Source organism: Hyperolius riggenbachi, chromosome 4, assembly GCF_040937935.1.
Source record: "Hyperolius riggenbachi isolate aHypRig1 chromosome 4, aHypRig1.pri, whole genome shotgun sequence".
In the NCBI taxonomy this organism is placed as follows: domain Eukaryota; kingdom Metazoa; phylum Chordata; class Amphibia; order Anura; family Hyperoliidae; genus Hyperolius; species Hyperolius riggenbachi.
The window spans coordinates 66,928,161-66,953,792 of NC_090649.1; the positions used below are offsets into that span (position 1 = coordinate 66,928,161).

At 43.2% G+C, this 25,632-nt stretch overlaps 1 long non-coding RNA gene across 5 annotated transcripts in view; it reads left to right on the top strand.

Moving 5' to 3' along the window:
• The first annotated feature begins 8,816 nt into the window (after positions 1–8,816).
• The window catches only part of LOC137571269 (uncharacterized), a 72,408-nt gene continuing 55,592 nt past the window's right edge, over positions 8,817–25,632 (top strand). For all 5 annotated transcript variants that reach the window (XR_011031318.1, XR_011031320.1, XR_011031316.1 and 2 more), the window contains exon 1: positions 8,817–8,979. This is a non-coding gene — a long non-coding RNA (uncharacterized lncRNA). The remainder of the gene's footprint in view (positions 8,980–25,632) is intronic.

Here is a 25,632-nt window from a genome sequence, read left to right on the forward strand (position 1 = left end):
CTGAAGCAAAAAAAAATTATGATATTATGATTTGTATGTGTAGTACAGCTAAGAAATAAAACATTAAGATCAGATACATCAGTCTAATTGTTTCCAGTACAGGAAGAGTTAAGAAACTCCAGTTGTTATTTCTATACAAAAAAGCCATTAAACTCTAAGACTTTCAAAGTCGTGGAGAGGGCTGTTTTCTGACTTTTATTATCTCAACTGTAATTCAACTATTTACTTTTTCTCTTCCAGAGGAGAGATCATTACTTCACAGACTGCTCTGAAAGAATCATTTTGAATGCTGAGTGTTGTGTAATCTGCACATATTAGAGAATGATGCAATGTTAGAAAAAACACTATATACCTGAAAATAAAAATATGAGAATATTTTCTTTGCTGCTAATCTTCTAGTAATTATTCATAGTACACAACCAATTCATTATATCATTTTTTTTCGCTTCAGTGTCTCTTTAAGTGCTTTTCAAGTCGCTTTTGCAGAGCAATTGCGTTTTTTCAATTCCTGACGTCAGTCATAAAGTGAACTCTTTGATCCAAAAAAGAATAAATACAATGTATTTATTCTTAAAAAACGGTCATGCAATCGCTGCTCAAAACGATTTTGTGAGCATTTGCGTTTTCCTATACCTTCCATTGAGGTGGAATCGCCTTTAAAAATTGCCCCTGCACCGCTTTTCTGAGCAGATCGGAAACAAACCACTCAGATGTGAACTGTCTCATCAGGGGCGTACCTAGAAATCCCCGGGCCCCCTGCAAAAAAAAAAAATCCAGCCCCCCCCCAGGTCCCGCTCAGGGACTTTTGGTGGCAGCGAGCAGCAGCAGCGATGGCGGCAGGATTAATACATTACCTCCTTCTCGCTGGAGGACTTCCGTTCTCTAAGAGCAACTTCCTGTTTACACAGGAAGTTGCAAGAACCTCTTAGAGAACGGAAGTCCTCCAGCGAGAAGGAGGTAATGTATTCATCCTGCCACCACCGCTAATGCTGCCAGGAACACCACCAATGATTGCAGGAGGGGGAGCGCTGAGAGGGGAGCCCGAGGTGAGGGGGGGGGAATTTCCCCCCTCCCCACCAATCTGCCACACTCTCCTCTTATGCTGCGACCCCTCCTGCCCCCAAAAGCCCCTGAGCGGGCCCTAGGGGGCCCCAGGCCCCCCCACGACGGCAGGGGTCGCATCCCCTATTGTTACGCCGGTGTGTCTCATAGAGAATCATGGCACAAGCACTTTCAGGCTCCCTGCACACTGCAAATCCGTTTTTGCGTTTCCGATTCTGATTGGCAATTCCGATTTTCCCTGAATGCTATCAACAGAAAATCGCAGAAAAAATTCAGCATGCAGTAACAATGAAAAATTGGAATCGCATGTAAAAAGCGATTAAAAATCAGATTCGGAATCGCATGCAGTGTGCAGGGAGCCTCAGGGTGATTTTGAAAATTGCCAGCGCACAAAATGTCAAAAACGCCCCTATTGTGAACGAGCTCTGACTGAGCACCACAGTGGCACCACCAGCCATGGCTACACCCGCTGCTGTGTGAGCAACTGCAGCCCTATGGTAGGTAGGTACACCACTGGGAAGCAGGAAATTTGGGCGCATGAGACAGGTGGACAAAAAGGGCGCCGCCATTCACTCCCATAATAAATATCGTTTAATCGGCGCCCAACAGGAAAAAAAGGGCGCCGGAGAAAAATAACGTTTTAAAAGCGGCGCCCGGAGACTTTTAATGTTTTATAACTGTTTCTCATGATTACACGTTATTTAATGATTTATAATTTTCTAAACATTATTTTTAAACGAAAAACAGTACAATATTTTTAAAAACATTATTTATAAACGAAAAATTGTAAATTTTTTTCTTTACCTCATTATTTTTAAACGAAAAACCGCACAATATTTTTTAAAACGTTATTAATGCTTATCACAGGGGGTCTTAGGTTTAGGCACCAACAGGGGGGTCTTAGGTTTAGGCACCACCAGGGGGGTCTTAGGTTTAGGCACCAACAGGGGGGTCTTAGGTTAAGTCTCCACCAGGGGGGTCTTAGGTTTAGGCACCAACAGGGGGGGTCTTAGGTTTAGGCACCAACAGGGGGGTCTTAGGTTTAGGCACCAACAGGGGGGTCTAGGGGTTAGGGGTAGGTACAGGGAGGGTTACTTAGTATTTTTTTAAAAAAAACGTTATACGTTTCACTTTTTAAACGGAAGATTAACGTTTTTATAATTGTCGATTTCATACACATTATTTAATGATTTATAACTTTATAAAACATTATTTTTAAACGAAATATAGCACAATTTATTTTTTAAACGTTATTCATGCTTATCGTTTAAAACCGTGCGCCCTTTTTTCACGGCGCCCTTTTTTAACGTACGCCACCACTGGATTACAGCCAATGTTCATCCCTTTGAAATCAATATTTTAGATTTACACTCATTCACTGTGAATTTTTTTTTATTTTTTTACAAAAACATATTTTAACCTAACAGATAAAAACAGCTGTTTAGATTGTGGACGTGAATGCTGTACACCATGACTGAAGAACAGCCCGCCTGTCCACTTAAAAAGAATGATGGGGAAGCGTACTCAATGTACTAAAACGCTAATTTTAATTAGTAGTTTTAAAGATAAGCATTTCCCAATGAAATTGATTGAGGCAGCTCACCGTAGAGCACTGCACCTGACATGATGGGTTAAGAAGGGTGACCGTGTAGCACAAGGCATCAAATTGAGCCTCATCAGTATTTAATTGCTTCAGTAGAGAAATAAGAACTATTTTAAATAAACAATGGCCTACTTTAAAGCAGTAAGGACAGGCTGCCATACTATGCCAGGAAATAAAAACACATCTATAAATAAATAACTACTTGTTCTATTCACATAACTGATGTAATGTACTGTCCACGTTTTGATTTCAGTGCATAAGCGTAACGATAGACCCTGCAAGGGATGCAGCTGCAGGGGGCCCAGAAGCCAAAGGGGCCCTGTCCTGAGACAATAACAACTAAGGGCAAGGAGAGAAAAAACTTTATGCTCTACGCACAATTGTTCTAATGACTTCATCTGCTCAGCCACTGATAAGGAATCATACAAAGTTTTGTAGACAAAGATTTGTAGACAGTCCCTATTCAGTTTTCTGCAGGGTCTTGTGTACAGTGCTGCTCTACCTCCTGCCTCTCTACCCCTCCCCAAGAGCTGTGTACTGAAGTGATGCTGGAGGAGTCTGGGCACTTACAGAAAAAGCTTTCTATTCTCTGCACAATTGTTCTAATGACTGTGTGGGGAGGAGGGGGCCCCATCCAAATTTTCGCAAGGGGGCCCAGTGATTTTTAGTTATGCCCCTGTTTCGGTGAATTTTATTTAGTAAATAAAGATAATTCTGTTCCTGGCATTTGCCATCTTGATTCCCTCTGACTGAAGCCAATCCTGATTTCATTTCCTTCCTTACTTTTTTCTCCTGGGAACTGCACTGTCATAGCTAGCTTGCTTTGTAATCATGTGAGCAAAGCAAGTATAGATTTTAGCAGCTTCACCCTTAAAGAGAGACTGTGACCAAAAATTGAACTTCATCCCTATCAGTAGCTGATATCCCTTTTCCCATGAGAAATCTATTCCTTTTCACAAACGGATCATCAGGGGGCTCTGTATGGCTGACATTGAGATGAAACCCCTCCCACAGTGTGATGTCAGGACCATGGTCCTGGCAGTTTCCTGTCTGTGAACCTTGTTGTATTGTGGGAAATAGCTGTTTACAGCTGTTTCCAACTGCCAAGAAAGCAACTAGCAGCTACTTCCAGTGACATCACCTGCCAGCAGTAAAAGTGTCACCATGTGATAAATGTCAGAATGTAAATCAGGGAGAGGAGAGATTTTACAATGGGCAAACACTGACTAAATCATTTATACATCATTATTGTAAAAAGGAAGCACTTTTTTTTAAATTACATTATTTTTACTGGATATCCTCTATAACTTCCCTCAGCCAATCAGTGAGGGGCTGTAATGTGGGAGGGGAGATGACAAGCTTCCCTCTCTCACTGTCTTCGGCGATGGCGAGAATAGAGCCAGATAGACAGAGATAAGATGTATTACTACACAAACATTTCTGAATAGATTGGAGAGCTTGCACTGCAGGGTGGGGTTCCAGGCTGCATAATGTACACAAAGCAGTGGATAAATAGAACTTGATTTTGTGGCTGACAATCCCTCTTTAATGAATGATCCTGTTTAGAAAAAGAGATTATATCATTTTGGCCACCGATCATTTTGGCACAGGGTGAGCTGGATGACGGTCACGCTGCTACCTTACAGATTCTGGGTGGCGTTGATTACTGTACCCCCTCCGAGTCATAGCAGTTCGGAAGGAGAAGCAATTCGGGGTCCACCGATCGCCAGCACCTGAATTGAACTGCTGCTTGGCCTTAGACATAATAACATGATGTCAATGGTGGACTCCCAGGTCAGGCACAGCGGACGTTAGAGCGCCCACCAAAATGACCTGCTTCTGGCCGAGGCACACATAGCAGAAACGCTAGCGTAGCAGGAGACGCTGCGTGTTATGCAGCAATATTAGTCTATGGGACGCAGTAGAAGCTGCGTTGCACTGCGTGTTTACAGTATGCGTTTCACAAACGCTGGTAGTGTTGCATAATATGCAGGATGGCTGCCAAAACGCACAAGTCTATGGCAATGCATATGTATTGCGTTTTTCATGCGTTTTTAATAAAAAATTCAAGATCTCTGATTTGTTTCCGCTTCCTGTTGTCTTCCTAGTGATTTGCATTAGTAAAAAAAAACACTTACAAAACGCTTATGCGTTTTACATTATCGAACCGCAAACGCGTGCAAAGCTCATGAAAAACGCATCTGCGTAAAAAAAAGACAGAAAACGCACAAAACAAACCCGCAAACGCACCAAAAACGTGGTAAAACCGCAATAGGAAATCCCAAGCGCTCGCCTATAAAAAGGCTACTTTTTAACGCTATGTCATATGTCAGAGTTTTCTGCCTTTTGCGTTTCTGCGTTTTTCTGTGCATTTTCCGATTTTGGTTATGCATTTTTGTTTGCGCCTGCATTTTTTCATGCATTTTTTGTGCATTTGCATTTTCCGTTTTTTAATTCTTTTCCGTTTTCAATGGAGAAAAATACAGTATCATATTTATTTTATTAAAATGCATGCAAAATGCATGCAAAACGCATGCGTTTTTTCCCCCTATAGGCAAGGTTGCGTTTCACATACAGTAAGCAAAAATAAGCAGCAAGTGTTGTGTTTTAAAAATAGACATTGGAAAATGCAGAGATACAGTGGGATGCGAAAGTTTGGGCAACCTTGTTAATCGTCATGATTTTCCTGTATAAATCGTTGGTTGTTACGTTAAAAAATGTCAGTTAAACATATGATATAGGAGACAAACACAGTGATATTTGAGAATTAAAATCAAGTTTATTGGATTTACAGAAAGTGTGCAATAATTGTTTAAACGAAATTAGGCAGATGCATAAATTTGGGCACTACAAAAAAGAAATGAAATCAATATTTAGTAGATCCTCCTTTTGTAGAAATTACAGCCTCTAAACACTTCCTGTAGGTTTCAATGAGAGTCTGGATTGTGTTTGAAGGTATTTTGGACCATTCCTCTTTACAAAACATCTCTAGTTCATTCAGGTTTGAAGGCTTCTGAGCATGGACAGCTCTCTTTAACTCACACCACAGATTTTCAATTATATTCAGGTCTGGGGACTGAGATGGCAATTCCAGAATGTTGTACTTGTTCCTCTGCATGAATGCCTTAGTGGATTTTGAGCAGTGGTTAGGGTCGTTGTCTTGCTGAAAGATCCAGCCCTGGCGCAGCTTCAGCTTTGTCACTGATTCCTGGACATTAGTCTCCAGAATCTGCTGAGTGGAATCCATCGGTCTCTCAACTCTGACAAGATTCCCAGTCCCTGTACTGGCCCCACAGCCCCAGAGCACGATGGAACCACCACCATATTTTACTGTAGGTAGCAGCTGTTTTTCTTGGAATGCTGTTATTTTTCCTCCATGCATAACGCCCCTTGCTGTGCCCAAATAACTCAATTTTAGTTTCATCAGTCCAAGGCACTTTATTCCGCAATGAAGCTGGCTTGTCCACATGCACTTTAGCATACCTCAAGCAGCTGTTTCGCTTCCTCTCTCGCATCACTCTTGTATACAGCATCTCCTTGTGTAAAGTGTGCCGAATGGTTGAACGATGCACAGTGACTCCATCTGCAGCAAGATGATGTTGTAGGTCTTTGGTGCTGGTCTGTGGGTTGACTCTGACTGTTCTCACCATTCATCGCTTCTATTTATCCGAGATTTTTCTTGGTCTGCCTCTTCTAGCCTTAACTTGAACGGAGTCTGTGGTATTCTATTTCCTCGATATGTTCCTAACTGTGGAAACAGACAGCTGAAATCTTTGAGACAGCTTTCTGTATCCTTCCCCTAAGCTATGATGGTGAACAATTTTTGACTTCAGGTCAATTGAGAGTTGTTTTGAGACCTCCATGTTGCTACTCTTCAGAGAAAATTAGAAGAGGAGGGAAACTTACAATTGACCCCCTTAAATACTCTTTCTCATAATTGCATTCACCTGTGTATGTAGGTCAGGGGTCACTGAGCTTACCAAACCAATTTGAGTTCCAATAATTAGTTCTAACGGTTTTTAAATCAATAAAATGACAACAGTGCCCAAAAATAATGTAATAAAAAAAAGTGCTTCATGTTTATAATAATTATGTATAAATGATTTAGTCAGCGTTTGCCTATTGTAAAATCTTTTAAATCCCCGATTTACATTCTGACATTTACCACATGGTGACATTTTTACTGCTGGCAGGTGATGTAGCTGCTGCTTGCTTTTTTTAGCAGTTGGAGACAGCAGTTATTTCCCACAATGCAACGAGGTTCACAGACAGGAAACTGCCAGGATCATGGTCCTCACAGTTTCTTGTGGGAGGGGTTTCACCACAATATCAGCCATACAGAGCCCCATGATCATCCATTTGTGAAAAGGAATAGATTTCTCATGTAAAAGGGGGTATACTATCAGCTACTGATTGGGATGAAGTTCAATTCTTGACCACAGATTCTCTTTAAAAACATGGAAAAAATAACACCCGCATAGAGATCTGCAGCAGCCCCTGCACAGACTTGCCTCCCTGGGATCCAGCACTGCGATTCTCCTTCCGTCCTACGGATGGCACTGTACCCCTATAGTGAGATCGCAGTCTGTCATCATGACAACAAATGGCAATTTCACCCGAAGGATCCAGAGCCTCCGAGGACCGGAAGAAGAATGGCGGCCAGTGTCTGGATCCCAGGGGAGGTGAGTAGAAAAGCATGCTGCACCACAGGCTCTGCACCAACCTCCTGGCGGCTGCCCCGAGTCGGGAGTCAGGATTACTGCCCCTGACTTGTTTTTTTCCACCCGAGCCTGACTCAGGGTTACTGTCAGGAATGTTTATCATTTTGCTTATGCTAGTGATTGCATTGCTTATACTGTACGTTGCCGTGCCAATGCATTTTCCAATATGTTGGAATAAGTAAGGAGACAATTCATAACTGTCTCATTAATCAACCAGGTTCATTATTTGGGGAGATCTAACATATAGGGCATTATGCCCTATTCTGGTGATAAGGAACTCGCTTGCATGTGAGCTTCTTATCATCTGACATCGCTCAGACGTTACTGGCCAATTCCATTGTCAGCTTCACCTGAGCGATGGCTGAAGGAGAAGAGCCTTGCTTAGGTGAATTAGTGATTCGCTTTAGCAGTGCTCCTACTTGCCAGGCGATATTGGAGGGAGGTTTTGTACTGTGGAGCTGTCTTTCAGCACCACTACCTGGCTCCAATATTAACCTCCTGGGCGATAATCCCGAGGTATGTCGTGCAGGAGGATTTTTCAGGCCCTGGTGGGCCGATTTGCCTAATTTTATTTTTTGTTACACGCAGCTAGCACTTTGCTAGCTGCCTGTAACTTCCGATCGCCGCTGCTCAACGCCGATCCGCTGCTACCCGCCGTGCCGCGCAGCCCCCCCAGACCCCTTGCGCAGCCTGGCCAATCAGTGCCAGGCAGCGCTGAGGGGTGGATCGGGACTCCCTCTAACGTCACGACGTCCATGACGTCGGTGACGTCATCCCGCCCCGTCGCCATGGCGACCGGGGAAGCCCAGCTGGAAATCCCGTTCTGAACGGGATTTCCTGCTTACTCTGATCGCCAAAGGCGATCGGAGTGGGTGGGGGGATGCCGCTGCGCAGCGGCTATCATGTAGCGAGCCCAGGGCTTGCTACATGATTTAAAAATTAAAAAATTAAAAAAAAAGTGCTGCGCCCCCTCTTGGGCAAAGTAATTGTATCGCCCAGAGGGTTAAAGGAATACCGAGGTGACATGATGAGATAGACATGGGTATGTACAGTGCCAAGCACACAAATAGCTATGCTGTGTTCCTTTTTTTCTTTCTCTCCCTGTTAGAGTTAAATATCAGGTATTTAAGTGGCTGACTCAGTCCTGACTTAGACAGGAAGTGACTACAGTGTGACCCTCACTGATAAGAAATTCCAACTAGAAAATGGCTTCTGAGAGCAGGAAAGAGATAAAAAGGATCAATAGTTCATAGATTTTAGTTCTGGCATACTTCAACGAATGTGTCATTGAGCAAAAATAATAAAACAGTTAAAACTTAAAAAGTACATTTAAACATAAAATAAAACTGGAATATCTTCAAAAGTAATTTTTAGAAGAAGGAATATAGATACAATTGTTTATTTCATTCGTTTATTTTCACTTCAGATGTCCTTTAAAAGGAAATAAGTATGGCAGCCTCCATATACCTCTCACTACAGTTCTCCTTTAACTACTGGAAGTGCGATCTTCGAGGATCCTCTCAAGCTCTAACAGGGGTGGGAATTCCTCCGCAAGCTTTATCGATGGCTGCAGTTTGATGCAACTTCAAAATTGTGAGTGACATTCCTTACGCAAATTATATCTATCCCGGTGTATAGACATATAACGCTATTGGCTCCTGGTGTTTCTTCTGTTTCGTGTTTTCCCGGGCTACGGTTCGCCCTGGTCCATCCCTCGCCGGCAGAGGTGTCACTAGGATTGGTGTCACCCGATGCGGAAACTCATGTTGTCACCCCCTCCTATCCCATGAACCTCCAACCTCACTATGTAGTAACATTGCTTGTTATAGGGGGGACGTTAAAATGATCACCATGTAGCCCTGGTGGCCTCTGAACTCTGTTATAAGCTCAACAAGGAGCAGCCAGAAGGGAGAAGAGCGGGAGGGAGAAGTACATCAGACAGTAGCCTGGTCTATATTTACATAGCCTGCTCCACTCTCCCTTAGCCTGGAGCTTGGTGTCACCCCCTCTGCTGGTGACACCTGGTGCGGTCCGCTCCTTCCGCACCCCCCTAGTGACGCTAATTCGCCGGTACCATTACAACATAATTGTTAGCAATGCTGTTAGCTTCTTATACTGCTACTTCATAAATCTACTCTTTCCTCAAATACTCTGCACATATATTGGCGTCAATTCACCAGAGAGGATTTACTAAGAGAAAAAAGGTAGGTAGTTTATCTCATGAGGTATTTTAACACTCTGGAGTCAATTCACCAGTGTGAGAGGACAGAGAGAAAAGTGTTGGATAGCAGGGGATAATGGAGAGATATGCATGAGGAAAGTGTGAGAAAGCAGAGAGTTAGGTCATCGGTATTAATGATTTACATGGGATACTTTACCTCTCTGTAAGCTTGAAAGTGAAGCATTGTGGGTAGGAGGCGGAGTTTTACCACTACCTGACCAGAGTATTCCCGTCTTTTACTGCCGGATCATATCATAAATCATATCACAAGTAAGTCTGAACTTCTTCACCACCTCTGTCTCAGTAAAATTATCAAGAACTGTTCTCTCACGAAAAATACGAGGGGCGATTAAACAGACCCTCCTCCTGCGCCTTCGTCTCCTCATAATAGTAGCAAGCTCTAAGGCCTAGTGCACACCAGAGCAGTTCGGCTGCGTTTTGCGATCCGGTTGCGGCTGCGGATACGCTTGGGTAATGTATTTCAATGGGCTGGTGCACACCAGAGCGGGAGGCGTTTTGCAGAAACGCATACTCCCGGGCTGCTGCAGATTTTGGATTGCGGAGGCGTTTCTGCCTCAATGTTAAGTATAGATAAAACGCAAACCGCTCTGAAAAACGGCACTTCAGAGCGGTTTGCCAGGCGGTTTTTGTTACAGTAGCTGTTCAGTAACAGCTTTACTGTAACAATACATGAAATCTACTACACCAAAAACGCTTCACAAAACCGCAAAATGCTAGCTGAAACGCTACAGAAAAATAAGAAAAAGCGTTTCAAAATCTGCTAGCATTTTGCGGATCTGCTAGCGGTTTTTGGTGTGCACCAGGCCTAACAGAGTAAGCTCAAAAGGCTCCATCTTCCACAGCAGCAGCTGCTGTGTGAAAACCACGATATCTCCAGGTTCATTCAGGGGATAAAGAGATGAAAAAATAACGAATGGCCACACCCCCTTTCTTCCCTGATGAATTGTGATTTGGAGAAAAACTAACTACTAACTATCACTTATTTATCTCATACTTATCTCACATTTATCTCTTGCATTTCTCTCTGTCGATATTTTCCCCTATACTTCTGGAGAATTGCTATTTGGAGATATCACAGGAGGTAAATTACCTCCCAAGAGATAAATAGGTTGGTAACCTCTGGTGAATTGACGCCATTATCTCTCATTAGTGATTTCCTATGGGATCCATCACATATATCAGCATTAAGTAACATACCCAGGACTAATTACAATTACATTTTAATTAAATAGAGATTCTTTATTGCCAGACCAGTGAAAATAATGTTTTCTTAATGCTACCTGCAGTATTTCATTTAGAAATCGATTTTTTATAAAATTCCTGGATACATTCCATCGGCAGACATGGGGTATGGTGTTACCTGCAAATTCTAATTATGTTCTGTAATTTCACTATTAATTATGAGAAAATGTGAAATTTGATTCTTTGGGAATTAAAAAAAAAAAAAAAAAAAAAGACCTTGTAGTTTCTGAGAAAATTTTTAAAAATTCAAAGAAAAAAAATCGTAAAATTACATTTCACACCCGTACACTTTACTATATACTATGTTCTGAGTTCTGCATATACATGTGATACATTTTAAAGAGACTCTGTAACAATTTTTTCAGCCTTAGTTCTTCTATCCTATAAGTTCCTATGCCTGTTCTAATGTGCTGGGGCTTACTGCAGCCTTTCCTAATTACACTGTCTCTGTAATAAATCAATGTATCTTTCCCCTGTCGTGTCTGTCGGGCTAAGGCTTTGAATGTGTGGAATGTGCAGGGCTGCTTGTCATTGGATAGAAGCGATACACACCCTCTGCAGGCCCCCTGCACACTCTGAATGACTCACACACTCTGTATATGTGAGCCTATTGGGAGCTGGTTAGTTTGTTTGTAAACACTGCCTAAAACTGTTAATTACAAGCCAGGATTGCAGCAGAGAGTGGCAGAAACAGCACAGAGGGGCACAGGAGAAAATAAGGAATAGAATGGTATGCTTTTTAGTGTAAGAATATTAGAGTACAGATTCTCTTTAAGAAAACAGTTTGAGCACATTTTTTTTACAATTTATGCGAAAAAACATTTACAACCGTCGCAAATGGATAACACAAAATCAATTACATTTCAAAATCGTAATAACGTGTCATCATGAATGCTAAATTTTACTAGAAATTTTTTGTAAGTGAAATGAACACATTGTGGTTATCACTAATGGTAAGTTTCTCTCACCTGTGTGTGGGGTGGTTTGAGGTACTGGCTGTGTACACGCCTTTGAGAAAGCCGGAAGTGGCCGGCGAAACATGTTAGGGCGTCTGGCGTGACTCAGGCCATTGCACATGCCACCCTGCCGGGCCCATGCAAGGCCGCTCTCTGCCACCCACCTATGATTACTGTGAACCACCCCAGGGTTCTGTCATCTCCAGCTTCGGCTGCCGCAAGCACTGACAGTGGACTATATGTGGAAATCCGCAGTATCTTCATTGAACCAGCTGGGACTGTTCTTTTGATTCCTCCCCTAGCCGTGAGCTCCGGCGGTGGGTTGAGGGACTTCGAGCACAAGTATTGTTCTGGAACACCGTCGCCCGGAGTGGGTATAGTATACGGATATACACTTTGTCAATACACTTGTGAACTGTGAACTGTCCAGGTGTGTGAATTACATGCCTATCTGCTGTTACAGTCTGCCTTGCTTGCTTGCTCAATATCTTCATGTACCTCTGGATTTGAATTCCTTGCTCAAGTCATTTATTGGATCCTTTGCTTGCAACTAACACTCTGCATCTATTGCTACTACGCTGCTGCTGCAATCTGCTTTTGCTGATCATCTTTGAGCAGGATACTACCCATCAGACCTTTTGATCTGATTAATTACGATTTTTCTTATGGGATCCCTAACCACATAAAAAGCAGCACACGCAGCCGGCACTTTGCCAGCCGCGTGTGCTGCCTGATCGCCGCCGCTCTGCGGCGATCCGCCGCGAGCAGCGGCGAAAGAGGGTCCCCCAAGCCGCCCGAGCCCTGCGCAGCCGGACCAATCAGTTCCGGCCAGCGCTAAGGGCTGGATCGGAGGCGGCTGACGTCAGGACGTCGGCTGACGTCCATGACGTCACTCCGTTCGTCGCCATGGCGACGAGGAAAGCCAAACAAGGAAGGCTGCTCATTGCAGCCTTCCTTGTTACTTATGCTTGCCGGAGGCGATCAGAAGAACGCCTCCGGAGCGCCCTCTAGTGGGCTTTCATGCAGCCAACTTTCAGTTGGCTGCATGAAATAGATTTTTTTTTATTAAAAAAAAACCCTCCTGCAGCCTCCCTGGCGATCTCAATAGAACGCCGGGGAGGTTAATAAAGATTTTTGTACTTTTATAATCTATGTGTTTATAGTGAACTTATTGCACATGCCTCCCAACCCCCCATTTCCCTTGATCTTTACACTACTGGCTGTGTACAGCTATAGATATATACACACACCAGGAAAGGGTATTTTTATAGAGCAAAATCAAAAACATTTTTTCATAAAGTGTAATATTTATTCTACATATTTTTCTGATGTCCACTCTTGTGATGAGAGAGAACAATATGTATAAAAAGAAAAAAAAAAGATAAGACTAAATTTATAATGTTCCAGCACTGCCTGACGCACGTTTCATGACCATCAGCCCATCTATGGCCGAATTCTAAAATATTCTCAGAAACGCTTGCAGATAACACTTGGGTGCTGCTAAAATTAGGACTGGTGATTACAGCCATTGTTAATCCCTTTGAAATCAATGTTTTAGATCAGATTTTTTTTTGATTTTTTTACAAAAACATATTTTAACCAACAGATACAAACAGCTACTTATGCTGTAAACCATGACTGAAGAAAAGTCCACATGTCCACTTTAAAATAATTATAGGGAATTGTCCCACGGAGAAAGATCAATCTTACATTTAATTAGTAGGTAGATAAGCATTTCCCAATGAAATTGATTGAAGCAGATGACCGTAGAGCACTGAGTGTGACATAATTGGCTTAAAAAGGGTGACCGTGTAGCACATGGTGTCAAATTAAGCTTCATCACTATTTTTGATAGCCACCGTAGATAAATAAGAACTATTTAAATATTTGCAGATTTTTATCAATTGTCCTGTTTAGAAAAATATACCCCTTGACGGTTTATTACTTAAATTAAAATTAATGAGATCGAAACTGCTGCAATCCACCATTGCACTGCTTTTTATATATAGATTTCCCCTCTATATTTTAAAATCCATTATCTCAAAAACCATAAGGTCTTTTCAAAAACATTTTGACATGTTCTCTGGGTTAAGCTACCTTCATTGTAACAATAATGGTCGGGTTACCGGCAACTACACCAAAGGATCTGATTGATGACTACGGCTTTAGAGGATAGTCCGGGATTGATCATTCATAGCGCATAGTGTGGGCTATTGTAGGCTGGTAAGCCTTCAGTTCACTTGTTGATGGTGATTGATCATTGAAGTTTTGATGACACCAGGGTGCCTTACTACTGTTTGCTGAACTGAAAAGCGCTGATTGATTGTTTGCTATGTTCTTTGGGTTAGCCTTGATGCAGAGACCAAATTTAGTGTTGGATTTGGTGGAAAAAGCCGAACCCGATTGGGTTTATGCTGACTGTGCAGACGCAGACAGCACGTGCATGTAAAGTAGTGCAGACTTTAGCAGCACAGCACTGCTACCTTGCTTCGATGTTAAACTGTCGTATCTCTGCTCACTTCTGCCACAGTGTTTGGTACACCAACACTGTCCCGACATCCACTGCTACAGTGCCAAGCAAACCGACAGTCTTCCATCTTCTACTGCATCTCCTCATCCATTCCCGGATCCTTCAAATCAGGACAGATACCAGAGAGGTTTAAAGAGACTCTGTAACAAAATTTTCAGCCTTAGTTCTTCTATCCTATAAGTTCCTATGCCTGTTCTAATGTGGTCTGTCTTACTGCAGCCTTTCCTAGTTGCACAGTGGCTGTATTATCTCTGTTATATAATCTAATCTTCTTTCCTCTGACGGCTTTATCGGGCTCAGGCACTCAGGCTGGAATGTGCTGCTCTGCCTGTGATAGGATAGAAGCTATACACACCCTCTCCAGGCCCCCTGCATGTTCTGTATGAATCACAGACTTAGCTCCTCTCAGCCTATCACATGCCATGTCTTTTGTTTGTAAACACTGCCTAAAACTGGCAATTACAAGCCAGGATTGCAGCAGGGAGTGGCAGAAACAGCACAGAGGGGCCCAGGAAAACATAATGAATAGAATGGTATGCTTTTTATTCTAAGAATTTTAGAGTACAGATTCACTTGAAGAGAACCTGAGGCGGATTTGCTAAATCTTGACAAGCCTCTATGTCCTTATGGTGCCGCCGCCAGTCCCCCCGGGCTCTGCTCTCCCCCCTGAAAAATAGCGGCAAGCTAGCGACAATCTGCTTGTCGCTAACGTGCTGTTTACCTGGCATGTGTCAATCACCCTGCGCTTCCCCCGCCTCCTCCATTGCACGGCTCACGCCTCTGTCCCATCGCTCCCTGCCTCTGTAAGCTTCCTCCAATCGAAAGCTAAGCTGCGACCCAGGAAGTACTAATAACTCTGGATGGTATTTGTGTCCCTTCAAGTTTGAGTTTTCTCTTTAAGGTAGATTTGCAAAGTGTTTTAACATTTTACAATTGTTTTATGTTTTGATATATATACAGTATGGATACATTTTTAGCATGGAGTTGATTGGTTATTTTTATATTATTCTTTTTTACTGTTGGTTGATCTTTCATGCAACTCCTTAAAACTATTTACATATATTTCATTTGTACTTAAATGATGTATTGATACCATAGTGCTAATAATTGTGCTATTACCTGAGGAGGAGGTGTGGGCGATTTTCCACAGGAAACGCATTGCAGCGACTTAAGCATTGATTAAACAGGCCTTTTACTTAACCAGCAATAGCTTCCATTCGTAAGGGTAAAAGCCTCAGTGAAGACAGAAAGGTAACATTTGTTGTGCGCTCCAAGAAGTCCACTATTAGTTGATATTTTTAGATCTGTACCTAGAAATGTGCTTTACATGAAATTCCACTTTTCTGGGAAAAAGAAAATGCTATAAATATGTATCATTGTTACACAAGACTTTTGGCAACTTAATGTTAGGTAAAATTATTTTTCTGTTTCCAGGTAGCAATAACCACTTATGAATTTTTACAAAGGGCGGTAAGTTTAATCAGTTCACCCCCAAGGGTTTTTACCCTAACGGACCAGAGCAATTTTCACCTGTCAGTGCTCCTCCCTTTTATTCCCTAATAACTTTATTACTACTTATCACAAGAAAACGATCTATACCTCGTTTTTTTCACCACCAATTAGGCTTTTTGTGGGTAGTAGATTTTGCTAAGAATTTTTTTCATTCTAAATGCGTTTTAATGGGAAAAATACAACAATAATGGAAAAAAATCATTATTTCTCAGTTTTAAGCCATTATAACTTTAAATTTAAACATTCTCCTGTGGATAAAACCAGCACATTTTATTTGCCTAGTTGTCCCAATTATTAAACCGTTTAAATTATGTCCCTATCACAATGTATGGCGACAATATATTATTTTGAAATATAGGTGTTATTTTTCTGATTTTTTTTTTGTTCTGACCATAATTAGAAGCCCCCATGTAATAAATTAAAATTAATTTTCCCTCATAAAATATAGATTTAAAAGGCAACTATTTATTTATTTATTTGAAGCTGATTTTTTTTTTTACAAGTGTTTTTTTTTTTTGGGGGGGGGGGGGGGTGGAAGTGTAATTTATTAATTGTATTAATATTGTGTATGGTACATATTATGTGTCTGTGTGTGCAATATACTTTTTGGCCACAAGATGGCGCTAGTGAACACTCTCCCGATATAGGAAGTGATCACTTTTTTTTTTTTACACTTTGTTAACTCTGACAGTTTCCTGTTTTATGAATGGACGCGGCCGCAGTTCGCGGTCGCGTCCATTCACTCCAGGCAGTGCGATTGGGTAGAGGACCCTCGGTCCTCTTCCCCAATCACTTAGCACGGGAACCCGGCGGAATCGGCGGCGGTAGTGGCGCGTACACGTGCAGAGCGGCGGCGGGAACGTGTGACGTATTAAAACGTCATGTTGCCGTTAATAGGCTAAAGCATGACGTTTAAATACGTATGATTGTCATTAATTGGTTAAAGAGGAACGTTAAGAGACACTGAAGAGGGAAAAAAAAAATTATGATATAGTGATTTGTATGTGTAGTACAGCTAAAGGTGGCCATACACTGGTCGATTTGCCATTAGATCGACCAACAGATAAATCCCTCTCTGGCTGTCTTTACTGCAAACAGATTGTGAATCGATTTCAGCATGAAACCGATCACAATCTGTGGAGCTGCCACTGCCACCGCCCCCCACCAGCTATACATTACCTGCTCCGGCCTGCGCGAGTCCCCGCAGCTCCTTCTCCACTGGGTTCCGGGTTCCGGACCGGCTGGCTTCTCTTCTTTCTGTCCGGGGAAGTTTAAACAGTAGACGGTGCTCTACTGTTTAAACTTCCTGTTGGGACAGGAAGTAAGTGAATCCAGCCGAAACCCGGAACCCAGCGGAGAAGGAGCAGCGGTGACAGCGGGGACTTGCTCCAGCGGAGCAGGTAATGTATTGCCGCTAGCGTCGGTCATCAGGCATTCGAACGGCGCTATCGACGCACTCCCGACCCGCCGGCGATCGAGCTAAATCTTCTGCACGGACCGATCGACGGGAATGATTGATTTCGGATGGAAATCGATCGTTCTGTCACCGTTTGCGCAATGATTTCACAGCGATTTTCACAGCGGACCCCTTTAGAAATAAAGCATTAGGAGCAGAGACATGAGTCTAATATTGTTTCCAGTACAGGAAAAGTTAAGAAACTCCAGTTATCATCTATGCAAAAGAGCCATTGAGCTCCACGACTTTCAAAGTCGCAGAGAGCTCTGTCTTCTGAAGCTTATTATCCCAAGTCTCAGTCACTGTATTGTTTTCTTTCCTGCAGAGGACAATTCAAAAGTTCACTAGCCTGCTCTGTAAAATCATTTACAATGCTGAGTAGTGTGTAAACTGCAAATATTAGAGAATGATGCAATTAAAAAAAAACTATATAACTGAAAATAAAAATATGAGAATATTTTATTTGCTACTAATTTTCTAGTAATTATCCGTACTACACAACCAATTCATTATATCATAATTTTTTGGGGCTTCAGTGTCTCTTTAAATGCAAAACTGAACTTCGTCCCAATCAGTAGCTAATTACTAACCAATACACCCTTTTCCCACGAGAAATCTTTACCTTTTCTTGAATAGATCATCACGGGAGTCTATGTGGCTGATATTAAGGTAAAACCCCTCCCACTGTGCAATGTCATGACCATGGTCCAGACAGTTTCCTGCCTGTGGAACTCGGTGCATTGTGGGAGATAATGCCTGTTGCCAATTGCCAAGAAGCAGTACCTCCTTCTGTGCATATATTTATATAAAAATAAAAATAGCCTACTACATTGTTAGTGGGTGTGTTTATAGATAAGGGCAGTTTGTGCTGTCCCTTTTTTTCATGCTTGCCAGCAGTAAAGATGCTGACCTGCAGGCTCCTAGAGCATCAAACAACACAAAGAAATTACTTGGCGAGTATCAGTCATTTCATGATCTATCTTCCATTTTTTAACTTCTCACTTTGCACTATACTGTATTTTGGCAATGCTCCTCTTTAAAGAGAGTCTGAAGCGAGAATAAATCTCGCTTCAGACCTCATAGATAGCAGGGGCATGTGTGCCCCTGCTAAAACGCTGCTATCCCGTGGCTTAACGAGGGTCCCTTCACCTCCAAATCCCCCTCCGTGCAGCGGGGGAGCGCTTCCTGGTTGTGGCAGGGCTAACCGCCGCAGCCCAGCCCCACGCGCGTCTGTCAGCGTGTATCTCCGCCTCTCCCCCGCCCCTCTCAGTCTTCCTTCACTGAGAGGGGCGGGGGAGAGGCGGCGATGAGCCGCTGATAGACGCGACTGGAGGCAGGGCTGCAGCCGTTAGCCCTGCCTCCAGGAGCGACCAAGTCTGCAACCAAGTGTTGCAGTGGGGGGTTTGGGGGTGAAGGGACCCCCGTTTAGCGGCGCAATAGCGGCGGTTTAGCAGGGGCACACATGCCCCTGCTAACTATGAGCTCAGAAGCGAAATTTATTCTCGCTTCAGAGTCTCTTTAAATTGCATGCAATGCAAGCATGGCTGACAGAAGTATATCTACAAATCATGACACCACCCCCAATTTTCTTACCCCATTTCTTATTAATCCCCTGGGCTGGCCTCCACGAGCGCATATGCAAGGGGGCATATCACGTATGACCACCATGAATCCCTGAATCTATAGTAAGTGTGGCCACAACAAAATCTGCCATGGAGGGGGAGCAGCCCTGGCTGGGCCCTCTGTGGCTGCAACGTCTGCCCCGTTCCCCATAGTTAAAGGGTCTTGTAACATACAAAAATAAAAAATTGCCAAAAAATAGTTAGTGCCCTGTGCCCAAAAATATGTGTAAACCCCTTTTTTCTAAAATGGCTCCTAATATGTCCTCCAATTTTGTTTTCTTTTCACCTGGTCTTGGTGCCGTTTCCTGAGGGCCTGTTTCCACTACACGCAGATTCTGCATGCAGAAAACTGACTCCAATGAATGCCTATGGGACTGTTTCCACTGAACGCGATTTTTCTGATGCAGATTTCCCATAGGCATTCATTGGAGTCAGTTTTCTGCATGCAGAATCAGCGTGTAGTGGAAACAGGCCCTCAGGCTTGGTTCACACATAAATCTGCACATTTCCGGTCCAGTCCAGTCCAGCCCTGTCAGTTTTACATCAGTTTTATATCAGTTTTACCTGATCAGACTGGAAATGTACAACTTTCTGTGTTGGGAAATCCATGGAAGTAACAATAATGCCTGCAGCCCATGCACCCGCATGGGCCCCCCCCCCCCCCTTCCAGCGACCCGCTCAGGGCCTTTTTGGGGGCTGGAAGGGTCGCTGCATGTGGGAAAAGCTATGGCCACACTCGGCGGGGAGGAGGGACGCCCCCCCCCCCCTCCCTCACCTCAGGCTCTCCCCTCTGCGCTCCCCTCCAGCTTCAATAACCATATGTGTGCAGCGGCAGACAAACATAGCTTCCGTGCGCTCCAGCATGGATGCTTCTCTCTCTAGCCTCTGACGCGCATCAGTCACTAGAGAGAGATGCATCTGCACTGGAGTGCACAGAAGGTATGTAGCTGCCGCTGCACACATATGTGCGGGTCCAAAGGGGGGGGGGGGGGGGCCGTTCAAAATTTCTGCAGGGGGGCCCGGTGGGTCTCAGTTACGCCCCTGGTTCTATCCATAGAAAACGGATACAAAACTGACAGGTCAGGTCTGGACTGGAAATGTACAGATTTATGTGTGAACACAGCCATAGAAACGCATACAAAACTGATGCCAACTGTCAAAGACTTGCAGGGCAGGACTGGACATCTTTTTATGTGTGATCCAAGAATAGTGCAGGAACTGTGCAGTGCCAGCAGGGTTGTGAGATATTTTTTTTTAACAGTAACAAGCTTATCTCAGCATCAAAATGTTGGACAGCTTCCTATATCAGATAAGATAAAGACTTCAATTACCAGGAGGTGATTGAATCCCCCCTTCCTTTTGAAGTGTTTAGGGTTGGTTCACATTGGGGCAATTCAGCGATCAGCAAAGCGCTGCTACAATGACTGAGGTTGACTGTATAGGAATCCTAAAGGATGAGGGTGGGAACTCAATGGTGGATGACAAAGGTAAGGCAGAGTTATTAAATGCTTTCTTTGCTTCTGTCTTCACAAAGGAAACAACACTGTTGCAAATTACAGAGGCAGAAGAGTCTCAATCTTCTAACTGTAATATTAAATACTTAACGCAGGAAGAAGTAAAGGCAAGACTAAATAAATTAAAAATAGACAAGGCACCTGGCCCGGATGGCATGCATCCTCGGGTCCTAAGAGAATTAAGTTCAGTTATAGCTAAGCCCCTTTATCTTATCTTTTGTGACTCTCTTGCAACTGGCAGAGTCCCAGTGGATTGGCGTACAGCCCACGTTTTCCCATTATTTAAGAAGGGCAAAAAATCTGATCCAGGAAATTATAGACCTGTAAGCTTAACATCAGTTGTATGCAAACTATTTGAGGGGTTACTAAGAGATACTATACATGACTTCATAGTAGAAAATAATCTTATTTCTCAGCATCAACATGGGTTTACTAAAGACAGGTCCTGTTTGACTAACATGCTCAGCTTTTATGAGGTAGTGAATGCTAATATGGATATTGGGAATGCTGTAGATGTGATATACTTGGACTTTGCAAAGGCCTTCGACACTGTTCCCCACAGAAGTCTGGTGCAAAAGTTGAGGATGCAAGGACTGGGGAAGAGTTTGTGTGCATGGATAGGGAACTGGCTAATGGACAGAAAACAAAGAGTTGTGGTCAATGGATCGTACTCAAAATGGGAGACTGTTAGCAGTGGGGTCCCACAGGGGTCTGTACTGGGTCCGGTGCTCTTCAATTTATTTATTAATGACCTAGTAGATGCAGTAGTGAGCAATGTTGCTATTTTTGCAGATGATACAAAATTGTGCAGAATCATCAACTCTCAGGAAGATAGTGTCATATTGCAACAGGATCTGCATAGGATGGCTATATGGGCACATACATGGCAGATGAAGTTCAATGTTGACAAATGTAAAGTCATGCATTTTGGTCGTACCAATGGTCTAGCACCATACAAAATAAATGGGATACAGTTGGGGACATCAAACTTGGAGAAGGACTTAGGAGTACTCATCGACAACAAGTTAAATAATCGTACTCAATGCCAAGCCGCTGCAGCTAAAGCGAACAAAATTTTGGGATGCATTAAAAAGGAAATAAAAACTCGAGATGCTAGCATAATATTGCCCCTGTTTAACTCTCTAGTAAGGCCACATCTGGAATATGGAATTCAGTTCTGGGCACCACATTACAAAAAAGATATTGCAGTTTTAGAGCAGGTGCAGAGACGAGCTACAAAATTGATACGTGGGATGGAAGGTCTCGCTTACCAAGAAAGGTTAGATAAACTGGGTTTATTTAGTCTAGAGAAAAGACGCCTTAGAGGAGATCTAATTAACATGTATAAATACATTAGAGGGCAATATAATAGCTTGGCGGATGAACTTTTTGTCCCTAGGCCTTCTCAAAGGACTAGAGGACATGATCTGCGCATGGAGGAAAAACGTTTTAGCCATTTATTTAGGAAAGGGTCCTTTACAGTAAGAGTAATTATGATGTGGAATGCATTGCCACAGGAAGTCGTTATGGCAAACTCTATACCTGCATTTAAAGAGACACTGAAGCGAAAAAAAAATATGATATAGTGAATTGGTTGTGTACTATGAATAATTACTAGAAGATTAGCAGCAAATAAAATATTCTCATCCTTTAATTTTAGGTATATAGTGTTTTCTCTAACATTGCATTATTCTATAATATGTGCAGATTACACAACACTCAGCATTCAAAATGAGTCTTTCAGAGCAGTCTGTGAAGTAATGAAGTCTCCTCTAGCAGAGGAAAAGTAAACAGTACAATAACACTTGAGATAATAAAAGTCAGATAACAGCCCTCTCCATGACTAAACTTGGTCAGAGAGTTAATAGCTTTTTTGCATAGAGATAACAACTGGAGTTTCTTAACTCTTCCTGTACTGGAAACAATTAGACTGATGTATCTGATCTTAATGTTTTATTTCTTAGCTGTACTACACATACAAATCATAATATCATAATTTTTTTTTCGCTTCAGTGTCTCTTTAAAGGGGGCTTAGATGCTTTCCTTGCGTTGAAAGACATCCATGGCTACAATTACTAGGTTATGCCTAATGATGTTGATCCAGGGATTTTATCTGATTGCCATCTGGAGTCAGGAAGGAATTTTTCCCTTTTGGGGCTAATTGGACCATGCCTTGTGGGGGTTTTTTCGCCTTCCTCTGGATCAACAGGGGTATGTGGGGGACGGGCTGGAATTGTTCTTTGTACTGGTTGAACTCGATGGCCGTATGTCTTTTTTCAACCAAAATAACTATGTAACTATGTAATGTATCCCTATGGATACATTCACACTGCAGCGGTTTGCGATTTCGATCAATCGCAAACGAGCTGCATGCAGAGATGTGAAAGGCGACTGCTCTGAGACCCTCATTCTATTGAACAGGAATCACATGCGCAAATCACTCTGAATCGCGAGATTTTGCCCACAAATCGTGATCGCGAAGCCGAAAACGCGATTGCAGGCAAAGTGTTAAGTGTGAACCTTCTTACACAGATGATGCTTGCTTGTGGGTAGGACAGTAAACTGTGCCAATAGGAAGGGGCAGGGGGGAATGAACGCAGTATTGAAAAAAGAAAAGGGCAGAAGTGATGTCACTTTTGCCATCACAGAGAAACAGTAAAGATGAAAACCAGCAGAAACATTACTTATTAGATCACATTTCTCCTAAATCTTAGCGTGAACACTAAAAACAACAGGGTAGGTAAGCTAAATAAATGTTTTCTTATTGGATGATTTTTTTTTTTATTCAGTTAACATTGAGCTCCATCCCACTTTAAAGGGAACCTGAGACGAAGGGGACTAAAAGTTTTATACATACCTGGTGCTTCCTCCACTCCCTCCACACAGATCGCTCCCACGCCAGTATCTAAATCCTCCTAGATGGTTCAGTATCAGCCCCGTTCACCCCGGCCAGTCGGGCATTCTGCACATGCGCAGCCTGGCCACGCACGCCCATTGCGCTCCCGTCCCGTCGCTCTCCCAACTGGCCACAACTGACAGACCATCTAGGACAGGTGTCCCCATACTTTTTTGGTCAAGGGCGGGGTCACCATACTTCAGACTGCTGGGGGGCCGGAGAATACATGAAATGATGTAGAAAAACATAACATTGAGCTTAGGTATTGTAGACAGCGCCTATTAACATGGGCAGCCCTCATTTCTCCCATTTAAGCAGAGCACAGGTTATGCCCCCAACTCGTCAAGTACAGATATTATGCATATTATCAACACTGCATGTGCAGATAGTATGCACTCCACCACAGCATGTGCAGGTAGTGTGCCCTCCAACACAGCATGTGCAGATAGTATGCACTCCACCACAGCATGTGCAGGTAGTGTGCCCTCCAACACAGCATGGGCAGATAGTATGCACTCCACCACAGCATGTGCAGGTAGTGTGCCCTCCAACACAGCATGGGCAGATAGTATGCCCCCAACACAATGCTGATATCGTGACCCTAACATAGCAAGTCATATGTGAGCCATAATGTCACCCAATGGCCTGCAAAACTCTGCAGCACAACCCAGAAGCCAATAAACGACTGCTTTCTGGCTTCCATGTGGAAGGTTGGTGCCAGAACTGTTATTCTATATGGGGTCCACCAATATTTAAAGATGCAGCAGACCGCATCTATAAGTAATACATTTTGTGTGTGTGTGTGTGGGGGGGGGGGGGGCGGTAAGAAAGCCTCAGGGGGCCACATTCAGCCCACGGGCCTTAGTTTGAGGACCACTGATCTAGGGGGATTTAGACGCCGGTGTGGGATCGATGTGTAGAGAGCTAGAGGAAGCCCCAGGTATGTATAACATTTTTAGTCCCCTTCATCTTAGTTATACTTTAAGCCTCTAATAAGTAATTATTTATTTCTTCCGCAGCTGGATAAATCCAGTGATCGGCACCAAACTTTCACACCTCCCTCTGCCACTATCTGCCTGGAACACTTTGAAATATCTGTATTTTGTATTCATAACAAAAAGGCATGAGTGAATGGTTGCATTGTACAGAGGTGAAGGGATATTTGCCATCCATTCTTGTACTGTATCGAGATGAAATGCAGGGATTGTTTCTCAACAACCTGCATGAAAATATTAATTTTGGAATGTGAAAAACTAGTCTCAGTAGCTAGTCAGAGTCAGGCTTTGAGTTTTTACACAGTGTGACACTATTCACAGCAATGTACAGTATATACCACCAAGCGTCGTTCCTCTGTTCTCCCTTCCCTTTATTTATTGTCATCTAAATGTTTTACCTACTGAGTATATTCATTTCCAGTTTCTACAAGATACCCGCCAGCTAGACTAACGAGTGTATTATGGTAGCAAACTACTAATCACAAAACAGGACTCTACAGCTAGACTGAACCTCGGGACTAGCTTGTGGTTCTGGATTTTCATTGCTATTCTATAGTATATACCGTAGTGCTGGTATATCTTGTTTTTATTATTTGGATCAAGGGTGGTATTTTTTTCATAGAGTGTTCATTCTTACCTATCAATTCCAAGCTGATGTCTACCTGAGGAAGGGAACAGTAGTTTCACGAAATAGGATGAGAAGATTGATGTTAGGTTGTTACACCTATTTCCTGGATTGAGAGGGTATTTGTCCTGAATTATGTACAGCAAAGTTCCCAGTATCCGGCACAGACAGGGATTGCCTGATGCCAGATGCATGTGCTTGCTGGCAGAGCTGGGACAAGGTCCTCCAGCACCCAAGGCTGAGACACCAAAGTGCACCCTACCCCCTGCAGTCACACACTGATTGGTATTAGACTAAGAGGCGCCCCAGGGCCCCCAACACTCCACCTTAATCTCTAGTTATCTGGCTTGCAGTCACTGCCATGTATCCCCCTTTTCTTATTTCTCTCTGCTATAAACTCCATAGAGGAATGATAGCGGAGTGAGTTGTGCGCCCCTCCTACACTGTGCCCTGAGGCTGGAGCCTCTCTAGCCTCAGCCTTGGCCCTGCTTGCTGGTTGCCTGAACCAACGTTAACAGCACCCCCTCCCTCCCCCCCCCCCCATCCCTTATCAGCAGGAGAGATGTACAGCAAAGTCCCCTTATCCAGAACTCAACCAATAGGAAATCCCAACTAAACGGCATGCCTGAGGGCTGAGGGATAACAGGGTTGAGCTT